Source organism: Erpetoichthys calabaricus, chromosome 9 (genome assembly GCF_900747795.2).
Source record: "Erpetoichthys calabaricus chromosome 9, fErpCal1.3, whole genome shotgun sequence".
Taxonomy (NCBI): domain Eukaryota; kingdom Metazoa; phylum Chordata; class Cladistia; order Polypteriformes; family Polypteridae; genus Erpetoichthys; species Erpetoichthys calabaricus.
Genome location: NC_041402.2, coordinates 57,609,679 through 57,624,483, shown reverse-complemented (window position 1 = coordinate 57,624,483; position 14,805 = coordinate 57,609,679).

The window sequence follows — 14,805 nt, the reverse complement described above, 5'->3', positions numbered from 1 at the left end:
TTGCATTTTGTCATGTCAGGAGTTTAACCAGGTCTATTAATTAAAAGCAGAATGAACTGTTTTAGCCTCATTACTACCCTGCGTTCTGGAGGAGTGCTCTTGTCAGTGCAGCGGTGATTGCTTCCTGTCCTCTGCAGAGAATAGCGCCTCTCTGCTCATTGTGAATGTAAACCTGAACTTTGCACAGGGCAGTCACAAAGAAATATAGTCAACTATTACCACTGTATCAACAAAATAATGTTTGTTTTAACAAGTGATACATAACACAGACAAGACTATCCGGGAGCTACGGTTTGTTGAAGTACTCTGATGGCATGAAGAAGTTATGTGCTATACATTGTGCCAAAAAGAAGGTTTTCTTTATCCTTAGATAACAATAAATAAAGAAAACACATCATTTATTGCCTATAGTACATGGAGTGCCAATCCAAGATTTCAAAACAATATTAAAAAGCTAAGCACAAAAATGACAGTTAATGAGGCACAATTTAGGCAAAAGTTAGAAAAATCAAGGTCACATTTTCTGCCTCAATCCGCACTGTCCATGCAATGCGGCCACAGAGAGCATAAACAACTCGGCACATCCACAAAAAAACGACAAGGGGTGAGCTTTCTTGAAGGCTTTTACTGGACATACCTCGTTGGAAACTGAAATATATACAAAAGAAACAATACAGGTGTACAGTACACAGGTATACAACCAAAGACAATAAAGAATGATTTACAAAGGAATACATAGCAGACAGTATACATTAAACAATAAAGCTTTAAAAGACACTTACAAGGCGAGCGATTTCCACGGTTGGATCAAGACAAAGAGAAGCGTGTAGACAGAGGTTCAGATTGCTGCGTACCACAACTAACCATACCCAGGGGTTTATATACCTTAAAGATACGCTTCGGATGTGACTGAAACAAGAGATAAAGGGGTGCCTACGTGAGACACAAGGGGTGTATTGTATTTAAATGATTATTAGTCGACCAACATGCTTTACGTGAGGTTCATAGACATTTATAACACCACTGTGAGTGTGGGACCTGACTGACGGGTGTGTTAATAAATGACAAGACAAAGAGGGAGCACAGCTCAACAAATAACAGCTAACAACATGTGGGGCAGAACACTCCCCGTCTGATATAATAACATTATATCACTAAACAGTACATCGAGGCAAACATTGTGTTAACTTATCCATTTTCTAGTAGAAAGATTTTTGTGATAGGCCTGACAGAGTTTCTGGAGATGCCTTGAGAGGCAGTCTTAACTTCTATTTTTTGTTCAGTACCATCACTGCTAGGGAATACCAAGGTGACAAATCCCATAGGCCATTTATTGCGTGATAGTGGAGTCTTCTTCAACAACACAGTGTCTCCTATTTGTAAATTTCTGGATTGGTAAGCCCATTTGCACCTGCTCTGCAAAGTGGAAAGGTATTCGCGTCTCCAGCGTGTCCAGAATTAATTTACCAAGGCTTACACTTGTCTCCACTGGCTTGTACAGAGATCGTTCTCTGTGAAACCACCAGGAAGTGCAGACAGTCTGTTCCGTGGCAACATGGAGTCAAAAATTGTCCTCATTTGACCATACTTCTGTGGATGATATGTTCTGAAAAGTGGCAGGTACCAGAAGTCTTCCCCTTCTTTCATTGGAGGGGCTGGTTCTTCATGTTCATTCTCAAATATTCTCCCCATAAAGCTGGTGAACTGTTCTTTCATCTCGGGTCTTCTGTATAAAGAGCGCTGCAGAGAGACAAGGTGAGAAAGAGCCTTTTCATGAGTCTTGGGGAGACAAGATCTGGAAAATCTGAAAGGTAGCAGAGGAACCCAGCTATTTGCTTCATCTCTGCTAGGTGACTTCTCCATAATTTTAAAAAGACTTGATCTTCAATTGAGAAGGCACACTTATTGTCTTTAGTTTTGTCAAATATTGACATGCCCAGCACATCATTAGGTGCAGACTTAATCAAAGAGGCCAATAGTGTTGGCTCCCCGCTGTAAGTCACCCCCACTCTCAAGCGAAGGTGGCTGTAAAAAGGTGTGAAAAGTGAAGGTCGCCCAATTTCCAGCACATTTGTCTTGAAAGTATAAATTATTGGTTTGTGTGCATTTCCAAGGCAAACTTCACGTATAAGAACCCATCCTAAGTCAAGTCTTTGAGCAAAGGGTGCATTGTGAGGACCATTAATTTGCTGTCTGACTTTGTGTGCTCTGATGATGTCTCTTCCAGGCAAAAGTAGAATGTGGGCATTAGTGTCCAATTCTGGGATATGGGCTGCCACAGACTTTAAGCTAGGGTGGTGAAGTGCTGCCTCTGGTGTTGGTATTTCTGAGCAATTGTTCAAAATCTCGTTGCATTCAATAAGGGGTGGCAGGGCAATACTTACTATTCCATTCACAGCCTGTATTTGGAAACCAACTGCTTTCCATCCAATTGTCTCAATAACTCCAGCACAGAGTTCGTAGAGAGTTTGTGAATGGGCTACTCTTTAGAGGAGGGGTCTTGATGTGATGATCAGGCAGTCCTGCTTGGTGGGGCAGTCTTGGGTAAATAGCATGTTCTGACTGTGACAACACTCTTTGGACATCTTCACTTTCTCCTGCCTGCACCTTTGTAGAAAATGGGTGGTCACCTGAGATGCGTGAAGGACTCCTCAGCATGACGTCCTGTTGTGCTGAAGGTGATGTTTCCATTTCTTCCGTGTAGGTGAGTTAGGCTGAGAAGTGTCAGCGTCAAGTGTTTCATGCTGTGCCGTCTTTCCCTTAGCTTGAGATGAACTTCGGCGGCTGTGGATCTCATGATTTAGTAGATCTGTCGCAGCTGCTAATATTTCAGCTTCAGCTATTGCGGCAGAAGCTTCTTTTTCGAACTGAAGAGCCTCTAGTACTGCCTCCAGTGCAAGTCTCTCTGCCTCCATTCTTGCTCGTTCTCTTTTAATGGCAAGCTCTTTTATTGTGAAGGTTGCGCATACACTCGCAGCTACAGCCAACACACAAGCTTTGGTTATAGAACTTTTTGTTGAAGCGTTGGATTAGCGCATGTGTCTTGAATTGGCCACAGAAGCAGATTCGGTTTTGTATACCTTCATGTCTGAAACAGTGGAGTATGGGCTGTATATGTTGAACCTAGTGCTTGTGTAGCGATCTACACCAAAAGAAGACTGCCGATTTCAGGTGGTTAAAGAGAGGCAAAGTGAATAAAGCTGAAACGCTTAAGGCAATCAGATCCCAATTCGGCTTCTGTGTAAACTGATTTTCTCATTGTTTACGGCCACGAGAAACGGCAATCTATATTGGAAAGCAGAGCATGAACAGCCCTTACTGCGCTTCAACCTGTCAGTAGGCGGAGTTGATTTAAAAGATGCCGTGGAGAAGCTGCACTCCGATTTGCGGTGTGAATACTGTCTTTCAGGCAACACGTCCCAAGATCCTCACTTTGATCCCTGGCATGAACATCCCTTTAACTTAGCAGATGTGGAGCAATGTTCTGCGGTCCGTCCTGCGCCGTGGAATTGCCCTTTTACTAAGTTGCTGTAGAATCCTTCTTTGATCCGCGTGGTCAGAACATTCCTTAACTTAGCGGTCTGTCCCTCGATGTGGATTCGCTTTTTTACTTTTCTGCTTCACTCCGCGCTATCAGTGCAACGCGGCCGCAGAGAGCTTAAAACAACTTGGCACATCCACATGAAAACGACAAGGGGTGAGCTTTCTTGAAGGATTTCACTGGACGTACCTCGTTGTAAACTGAAATATATACAAAAGAAACATACAGGTATAAACAGGTGTAGGCCTACAACCAAAGACAATAACGAATGATTTACAAAGGAATACATAGCAGACAATATACAGTACATTAAACAATAAAGCTTTAAACGACACTTACAAGGCGAGTGATTTCCACGGTTGGATCAAGACAAAGAGAAGCGCGTAGACAGAGGTTCAGATTGCTGCGTACCACAACTAACCATACCCAGGGGTTTATATACCTTAAAGATAAGCTTTGGACGTGACTGAAACAAGAGATAAAGGGGTGCCTACTTGAGACATAAGGGGTGTATAGTATTTAAATGATTATTAGTCGACCTACATGCTTTATGTGAGTTTCATAAACATTTGTGACACCACTGTGAGTGTGGGACGTGACTGACAGGTGTGTTAATAAATGACAAGATGAAGGGGGAGCACAGCTCAACAAATAACGGCTAACGACATGTGGGGCAGAACATCACATTTTAAACAAAAATAATCAAGAAATCACCAATAATTGAATTCTTTCATTCATCTTTCACCTTGAAAGATACACAGCAGCGTTATTACAGATAGTATAGTCCTTTACGTTTATTATTTTTGTATTTTTCTAGACATAGTGAATTCTACAGTACATTTACATATGGGTCCTTATTTTATTTACACTTGGATGGTGTTCTTCATTTCTGTTAAGTGTTTTCCCCTTATCTTTAATCCAACCACTATTGCCTGAGCACAACTCCTTTTCAGTAGTAGCTTCTCAAAATTTTTTCCTCATTGTCTTGATTATGTACTCAAAATTTGATCAAATTCCAGATTCAACTAGCTGCAGTAAAGACTGCGTTCTGTCATATAAATAACATCAGCATGGCTTATCCCTCTCATTTTTAGACTCTGAAGTGCCCATTACACTTTCATAGCATCTCATCTCATCTCAATTGCTGTAATTCTTTCTCTTTCCAGTGGTATTCCTTCCTCAACTGACAAGAAGTTGGAACTGCAGCACTTAGAGGTCTGCTTCATCCTAAGCATTTGGTCACATTACCCCTCAGCTGGCTCCACTGTACTGTCTTTCTGTGCAATACAGAATCCTCTATAAAACTCAGATATGGACTTACAGAGCCAAACGCTAAATCCCTAGAATGCCTGTCTGCACTGTTCACCAGCTATTAATTTGTGTGGCAGCTAAATGATTGCCAGCTATTTACCTATTAGACAACTATTAGACTTCTTACTGTTCAAAGTTTTGTAGAGGCCAGTCCACATTTCAAGCGCTTAGTTGTATTTAAGCGCGTTCAAGTCTAATTTTTTGAAAGTGGTCTATTTAACAATATTTTAGTAAAAATACATACAGTATGTTTGGAAGGTTGTAACCATACAATCGGATGACTTGATATGTTGATTACTGGATAAGTGAATTTCCCCTTGGGATTAATAAAGTATCTATCATCTGTCTATCTATCTATCTATCTATCTATCTATCTATCTATCTATCTATCTATCTATCTATCTATCTATCTATCTATCTATCTATCTATCTATCTATCTATCTATCTATCTATCTATCTATCTATCTATGAGTAATGTGACATTTTTTCATAGCTGTTTCTGATGTTGTTTGCTGTTGTCCAGCATAGGTCACCATTGATGCCTGTTCTATCAGAATTTTTGTTATCACCATGCTGCTTGAAAACATCAAATTAAAAATATTGCTTAATCTTTGCTATAAATTACATGAGGTAAGTAACATAAAAAATAACTTTTGGATGGAATAATCCTTTAATAACAAATACTATGTTTAGATGGCCAGAGAGTAAAGGAAAACAAAAATTCCAGCTGGCTGGAGTTCGTTGACTTCAGAGGCAACAGAGCTTCCGCCAAGAAAGGGAAGAGAGAGGCACAGAGACAGAACAACAGAAAGATCAAGAAAAGAGTTATCAAGGGTGTCTCTTCAGAAGTGTCCTGTATAAATCACCCATCAAATTTTGCAAAACGATGACATGCGTCTATTACTGGAATGTATTGGAACCTGTAGCAGTTCAGACTAAAATTATTATTGCACTTACATTCGATCAAGTCATGCTGTTTATTCTCTGGCTGCAGAAATGTAGTGACTTGACTACATTGTGTTTAACTTTGAATAAACCTGAGATGAGAAATATTTAATTTATATATATATAAAAGTCAATGTATGTGTGTGTGTGTGTATGTATATTCCAGCATCACTTCCAAACGGCTGGAGTGATTTTCATGAAACTTGGTACACATGTTTCTCATTGGTCAACTAAAAATACTGTAGGGTGAAATCAACTCTAACCCACCCCCTTCTGGGTATGATCTTGCAGTCTTATATGCATATTATCATCCAGTTGACACTCGGAACGACCACCAGAGGGCGAACTGGAGGTGACTACCAGCATTCTTTATGTTTGAGCAGCACCATGCCCTTGTTGCTTTTGAAATTAAATAGAGTTGGCCGGTTCTGAGTGTCAACTGGATGATAGCATACATACAAGACCGCAAGACAAGCACATTAGTGAGTCGTCATTTTTTGTTAATTTATTTTTATTTTAAAGTTGTGTTTTTTTATTATATTTTTCTCAAACAATTAAAAAAAACAAACATTTTATTTCCTCCCGGGCAATGCCGAGTATTTCAGCTAGTACTGGCAATAAGACCAATAAACTTTAAAAAAAATAAAAGAAATACTGTGTCAGTTATTATTTTTTTTAATATACTTTATTAATCCCTGAGGGGAAATTGTCTTATTGGATGACCTTTGAGGGTCAAAGCATAGGGTCAGTCATTGTGCAACGCCCCTGGAACAATTTTCATGTTAAGGGTCTTGCTCAAGGGCCCAATGTAGTAGGATCCTTTCTGGCAGTAACAAGATTTGAACCAGACATTTGCTTATTTTATTAAAAGGGAGTGTAAAAAGAAGTATAAATTATGAATATGTTTTATTGCTATAGAACAAATATTCCGTCAACTAGTAGAACCTTGTAGAGACACAGGCCTAAAAGTGAATAATACGGTTATGTCACAGTAATTACCAATCAGGAATTACTCAACATATTAAAAATGGATTGCATTGCATTTATTTTTATTAGTTTTATTCACTTCTAAAAATATGCATTACAAGAGTAGTGTTATAATAATCTGATATTGATATTATAATACATTTAATAATCAAACATTGCCACAAACACAAATGAATAGTAAAATATTAAAACCCCAACGAGAAATACAATCAAGCCTATATATTACGATTCTAAAAACTCATTCTTACTCAAAACAGAGAACTAATTAGTCATAAAAAAGAAATATTGTGTTATACATCCTCATAATGATTCAAACAATAGGAGTTTAGCAAAAACAATGACAAAGAAGGAAAGTATTAGAAATAAATTCAGTCATATTCATCTCACATTTGGGCTGTATGGAGTTATTTTACGGGCTCTCTCATCCAGTGCCTTGGGCTCATATCCCTTGCATGATCATCGTCGATGTGGAGTTTGCATGTTCTTCCTTTTTTTGTGTGGTTTTCCTATCCAAATATGTGCAGGTTAGGTTCGGTAGCCATCCCAAATTTGCTGAGTGTGGGTGTGTGTTTGAATGAGCCCTTCAGTGGACAGGTGCTCCCTAAACTGGATTAACAGCGTTTGAGAATTCTATACTATGACCCAACATCCAACCTCTTTGAGCATTTAGAGCAGGGGAGAGCAACATCATTCCTGGAGGGCAATATTGGCTGCAGGTTTTTGTTCCAAACTGATGGCTTAATTAGAAAACTACCTTTGCCAATAACAAGTGTTATTTAATTTCACAGCGTGTTAGTGTTTTAACTCTGCAATGCCATGTCATTCTTATATTGTAGACTAGCAAAATACCCGCGCTTCGCAGCGGAGAAGTAGTGTGTTAAAGAGGTTATGAAAAAAAAAGGAAACATTTTAAAAATAACGTAACATGATTGTCAATGTAATTGTGTTGTCATTGTTATAACTGTTGCTGTCTTTTATATATATATATATATATATATATATATATATATATATATTATATATATAATATACACACACACATAAACATTTATATACATATACATATATATACATATCTACATATACACATCTACATATATATACACACATACATAAACACACACATAAGACTTACTGACTGAAACGGGCTTTCATTGACAATCATGTTACGTTATTTTTAAAATGTTTCCTTTTTTTTTCATAACCTGTTGAACACACTACTTCTCCGCTGCGAAGCGCGGGTATTTTGCTAGTATATATATATATATATATATATATATATATATATATATATATATATATATATATACATATACACACATACATGCAGTTTTAATAACACAGAAATCAATATAAACATTAACATCATCATCATATGAGAATATGAAGTAATATATAAGAAGCACATTTCATATAAATATAAATTATTAAACAGTAAAATCTTCTTCTGTAATTTGCTACCGTGGCAATTTGTGTGTCTGTCCAGGATTTTAAATGACCTGTAGCTCGCAAACCGTTTCACCTATACACTTGAAATGTGGTACACATATAGTACGTCACGTCTACTATCCGCTTTATGGGTGATGATTGTTTTACTCTTTTTATCTTTATTTTATTTTATTGTAGAATCAACTCCTATCTGCGCACAGCAGGGCAGCCGTGGGCGGATGCGTATGGTGTATTCACTCCATGTTATCGTGCATTGCGCTGTCAGTGGTATTTTGATAAAATAATTTGAACAACATATAAGAAGCGTATAAATTATTAAACAGTAAAACATTAACATTTAAGAAGTAAAGTTACATTAAGTACTACTGCAGTGCCTTCGGGTATACCTCATTTTTTGTTTGCCCATTACATGCTTAAATGTATACATTTTTTGGTGTACCTACCCGAGAACACGCGACATATAACCGAGCGTGGGAGAAGCATGGATTTTAAACACGCGTTGAGTTGATCTGCTGGTCTCCCTCGTGGAATAACTGGTAATGTTTGACTAAAATCTACAGCGAGTAAAACGACATTACCTCCTATTTTTTTTTTTACGATCTCTGAGATCTTGCTTTTTTCGGTTCAAGGCTTCATAAGCTCTTTTATGTTGTATGGTGTACTTATCCCAAACCATCATCTTTGAATGTTGCAAGACTTTCGCCTTGTATGTAGATCGGGGTAATTACATTCATTGCATTCCTAGTCTGAATCACAATGTGATTGTATGGGTGGTTACCTGGCACTGTAGGGTTGCCACCCGTCCTTTAAAATACGGAATCGTGCCGCGTTTGAGAATGAAATTGCGCGTCCCGTTTTGAATCAATACTGGACGGGATTTATCCCGTATTTTTTTTATAATTTTTTTTTTAAAGCAGCGTCTCATGCAAATCATCCCACACGCATTTTATGAAGATGCCTCCTTTCCTACTTTTGATTGGGTAATACTTGATGTCATCGTTAGTTTGATTGGTCTTTTTAACTGTCCAGTGAGGAGGGCGTGTCTTTTAAGTAGAGTCTGCAAAGTGTTGGCACTGAGATGTGGCGTCAGCGCCATAGTTGAAGCCCCTAACGTTGCGGTCAGCAAGTCGGCTAACATCCGCCATGTGCCGTCTTTCAGTTGCGAGAAGCAGATCATAGAATGGTTGAAACTGTTGCCCCTAACGTTGCGCCACGGCGTGTGGTTCGTTTATACCTCGTGTCTTCTCATTAAAGTTTTATCTCACGAATATGTTATTGCAATCCGCAGCGGGAGCGTTTCTGTAAACTTAATTTAAACTTACGTTTTACACCGTGCTTTGTTTCCCTTATGAACATGCTTGTATGCTTAACTCGCTCCGTTCTCAATTGTTTAATTAATTTTTTGCTGTTTGCGGCTCTTCCTCCATTTCCCCCTACTTCGTTCTTTTATCTCGCGAATATGTTATTGCAATCCTTAACGGGAGCGTTTCAATAAACTGATTAAAAATAGTTTTGCATTTACCTTTTTAGTAAAAGGCGAGCTTTTAAGCCTGAGAAATCACCCCGTAAATGCACACGTTTAATTGCACATGTGTTAATATGTATGGTTACACAGTATTAAAAGACAGTGAACAACGTCAGTTACCTTTGTTCCCGCGTTTGATAAAAGGTGAGCTTTTAAGCCTGAGAAATCACCCCGTAAATGCACACGTTTAATTGCACATGTGTTAATATGTATGCTTACACAGTATTAAAAGACAGTCAAAAATTAACGTCATTTACCTTCGTTCCCGCGTGTGACTCGTGCTGTAAATCTCTTCCTTGTTTTTAGTTCACGTGATTACGTAGGAGGCGTGATGACGCGATACGTGACTCCGCCTCCTCCATTACAGTGTATGGACAAAAAATATGTTCCAGTTATGACCATTACGCTTTGAATTTGGAAATGAAACCTGCCTAACTTTTGTAAGTAAGCTGTAAGGAATGAGCCTGCCAAATTTCAGCCTTCCACCTACACGGGAAGTTGGAGAATTAGTGATGAGTGAGTCAGTCAGTGAGTGAGTGAGTCAGTCAGTCAGTGAGGGCTTTGCCTTTTATTATTATAGATTTGTTCCATTCTAAGGATGTCATCCAAGAGATTTTAAGCCTAAAACTAAAGAGTAATTTTCAGTCCTTTACTTTTTTCACTTTTATTAAATCAAATAGTGTGCGATGAATACATACAGGTGTAAATGGTAACAAGCTAGATGGAGAGCTGCTGGTTCCTTTGCCTTTTGCATCTTACTGCTAATAAGCAATAATCGAAACAGTGAATGCAGATTTAGAAGACTAAAATAAGTAATTAAGGGTTTGAAATCGTAGAAAGTGAGACAACTAAAATGAAGCAGAAAAAGCAGACAATGAATCCTTTAACAGCAATAATTGACTTTTCATTAACAAATTGGCTTGGAGCAAAAAACGTATAGCCACTGAGGCCCTCCAGGACAGAGGGTATACAGCTAGTTATGTTCAAAATAAAATAAATGAAGCAACCAGAAAGTGAAATGAGGCTGTAGATTCTCAAGTACTGTTATACATTCAAACTCAAGACTAAATTATAATAATATGATCCATCCAGTTATCCATTTACTACTTAAACTACATTTAGAAGAGCGAGCGCCTTTCCAAGTATGAAGGAATGCAAGAAAGAAACCAGACCTGGGCAGGATGCAAGTCCATTACAAGATAAAGAGCCACACACACTCACGCTGGGCAATTGAAAGTCACCAATTAACCTAACGTGGGTGGATTACACGGAGAAAAAAAAACACCCAGACATTGTGCAAACTTGACACATAGAGTATTAGCATTAGGATTTGAACCCAGTCTCCAGGAGCTGTGAGGGAACATTGCATACCGTTGAGCCAACACCCTTAAAATATATTAATCATACAGTGCTTCCTGTTGCTGATGTAGAAAACCAAGGAATATGAAATTAGTATAAGGGAAACATAATACGGTATATATTGGCTAACCGTAGTCCAAGAAGACATTCATTGAAAATGAGTGATTCTTCTAAAAATTAAAAAGCACTTAAAGTACATCCATTATTTTTCTTTTTATTTGTCTTCTCACAAAATTAATCAGAACATTTACCCGCATACCGTGACTCTTATTTAAAACACAAGATTAGCCATACCTTCTACTAATTCTCATCTTGTCTCATCTCTCATCAAAAACGAGATGGAAATTTTTTATATTATTCTTTCTGAATAAGCCATTTGTACAAAAACAAATTACTGAATTTTCTTATCTGAAATATTAATGGGAAAAGCAGATTAAAATGAATTTTGCAGATATCACAAATCATCTACTATATAAAACTGTTGTTCATTCACTCCTAAACATGCTTTTTCCTAGCTACAAATATAGACAGGATATTCCCTGTACATACAAAAAATCTGCTCAGAATAGCAATAAACAGTCGACCATAACCCCTTCATCAACTTAATAACTTTGTGGATATTTCTTTATGCACCATGCATATATATTTACTAGATAAATTGAAATAGGTCTGCTGAAGTCGGTTCCCGTGTGGGATGATTACTTTTCAGGACCCCCCTCATAAAACCTGGTTGTTCCTTTGGCTTCCTGTTTGAATTCTTTTTAACTTAAATATTATTCAGATAGCTCTACTAGAAAAGGTTAACAGGAGAGTGCAGGCAAATCTCAAGAGGCTATCAGCTAGAAGACAACGAACTGAAATAATGCATTACAAAGATGCTAAACAGCGTTTTGTTCCTCATTTGTGATTGTTAGCTATCTGATGGTAGCCTATGAAGGCAATAGTTGTTTTTAAACAATACCACGCCAAGGCAATAGAACAATAGCTCCAACCTTTTAAAGTTTCATAGCACTCTTTCATAGTGTTATTGAGATCTTGATGGGTATATTAACAAGTATGACATACAAATGCACTCTTCTTAAAAATCAGAGCTAATATATGATCAAAATTTGCCATTTCTTAAACTATGAGAATATGTGATCAACAGTTATGGCTAACATACGTTTGTCTGACAAGTAAAAGAACATTGTCAATGTTAGCTGAAATGCCAGGCTATTATTAGACTTTCTTATGCTCACACTCACACTAGGGACATTAAATACAACCAGTGAAACTAACTGAATGAATCCAGACTCAGACAAAAAGAACATTGGAAATGCCAAATTTACAAGTTCCATGGACAACTGATGTTAGTTCTTTCCAGTCTACATCACCATACAACATAAACACATGCATGCATACAGTGCAATTAAGACAAGTCGGCTGTCACACAGAAGGTCAAGAGCTGTCCGGCACTCTTATTTCTCTCAGAGGCAGTATATCCTGCAAAATGTTTGAGAGGAAGAATCACAATATACAATAAATAGTAGCTGTGGCATGTAGATATTCAAATTTAGAACCACTTCTAAATTCTTCCTTCTTGCATATAAAGGCCTAAATGTTTTAGTTCCCTTATATCCAGCACAACTTAGTAGTGGTCTTATCTTAAGCTGATACCTATTAGCCTTTTTCATATTTCTATATTTTTTTCTTTCAGGAGGCATCTTTGAAGGGTGAGGTTTGCTCCGTTTTCATAGACTCATGAAAGAAGTGCCTCTGTTCACTTTCTTTCAGAGAAGAGCTGTTCTAGACTTTTTCTAGTACTGCTATGTATTTTATTAGCCCAGAGACCAAAAACTGCGCACAGTATTCCAGACAATTCCTCACCAGTGGATTTTAACGCTTACGTATAGGGCTGGGCGATTTGGCCTAAAATCAAAATCTCGATTAATTGAACATTTTAACTCGATTACGATTAATGAACGATTATTTTTATTTTATTTATTTATTTTTTTGCCTGCATAGTTCACTGACAAGTTTTGTACAGTAAATATGCTCACATATTACAAGTGAGAGATTTTTGAATGAAGGGTGCATTACTTGATTTTAAAATAATTGAAGGAAACACACTATCTTCTATCTGTGATTATTTATTGAACATCAATGTTGAACAACTGAAATTAAAGCACACATTGCCTAAAACGAACAGTCACTTTGTTCTTATAAAAAAAGTAAAAATAAATAACTTGCACTTTTGGAAACAAAATAAATTATTTTCAATGTTTTTCTTAAAAGTAGAAAATAAACAGTATCTCTTCTAAATAAAATAACTCTTATATATCCTGTAAATAATATTTTAAACAGTGCATTTCTTGCATCTTCTGTAAACAAATATTTTAATGTTGTAATGAAAATAGAACTCTCTAAACACTGTTGCATGAGGTGATCTTAGCGATCTTGTCATGTCACTATATGAACATGAATTTACTCTAAGTTCTTACTAAGAAACACGAGCATGTTAACCTTTTCAGGTTTCAGGCAGGACCTGAGGCATGTAACAATGTTTCCGCCCGAACTGAAAACCCGCTCTGATGGGGAGCTAGTAGCTGGTATGCAGAGATACTTTTTTGCCACCTTACTTAGAGTGGGAAAGTGTACATGATGCTTCCTCCACCAGTCCAGTGGATTTGCCTCACTATCCAGCATGGGGGACACCAAATAGCTGCTCATCTCTGCTTCTAGCGATTGCTGAAGTGACAGAGTGGGTGTAGCTGAACTTGCTGAAGGTGTTGCCTCACTCCCTTTAAAAAAGCTTCCTAATGACCTCTTTTGCTTTTATGCTATTATATTTAATTAAGCTGACGTGTACTTACCAATTGCAAAGTGTAGGCGGTGTCCAAAACACTGCTGCCTTAACCATCCATTAAGCGCAGCAGCTTTGACGACAACAGCACTGTTGTCTGTCGTAATGGCTGAAAGTTTTTCTTTCGCAAGGTCAACATTCAGAAGGCATATCTTTCAGACCTTGCGCAATCATATCTGCCGTGTGATCGGCTGGAAAATATGCCGTCTCAAGGCATCTCTGGCGCAGCTTCCAATCGTCGTCAATGTAGTGCAAAGTAAGGCTCAAGAATGGGTCCATCGTCCTACTTGACCAGAGATCAGATGTGGCTGCAAAGTGTTGAACATTTTTCAGTTCAGCAGCTACATTTTTACAACATGTCTTGTACATGTCTGGCAGCGCAGTTTTAGAAAAATGTGATCGCGATGGCACAGTGTATCTTCTGTCGAGAGTTTTAACGAGGTGTTTAAACCCACTTCGCTCCACTGTAGCCAAGGGAGTCATATCATTTGCGATGTAATAACAAATAGCGTCAGTTATTTCTTTCCATCTTCTTGAACTCTTCTCATACTGTGTGGCATTTGTGAACGCTTGTGTTATCGACATCTGCTTTGCGGAGGCACTTGTTGCTGGGCGCTTGTCAGTCTCTTTTTGTTTTTTTTGAGCCATGCACTGTTCATATTCAGTAACGTGATTGTGCTTCAAGTGTTGAAACAAATTGGTGGTGTTACCTTTGGGCGTTGAAACTGTTTTTCTACAGTGTCTACATCTGACTTCATTTCGTTCAATGTCATCCTTACTGAAGCCAAAATGTGTCCAAATGACGGAGACTGCGTTTTTCTTTGGTACAAGCTGCTCTTGTTGCT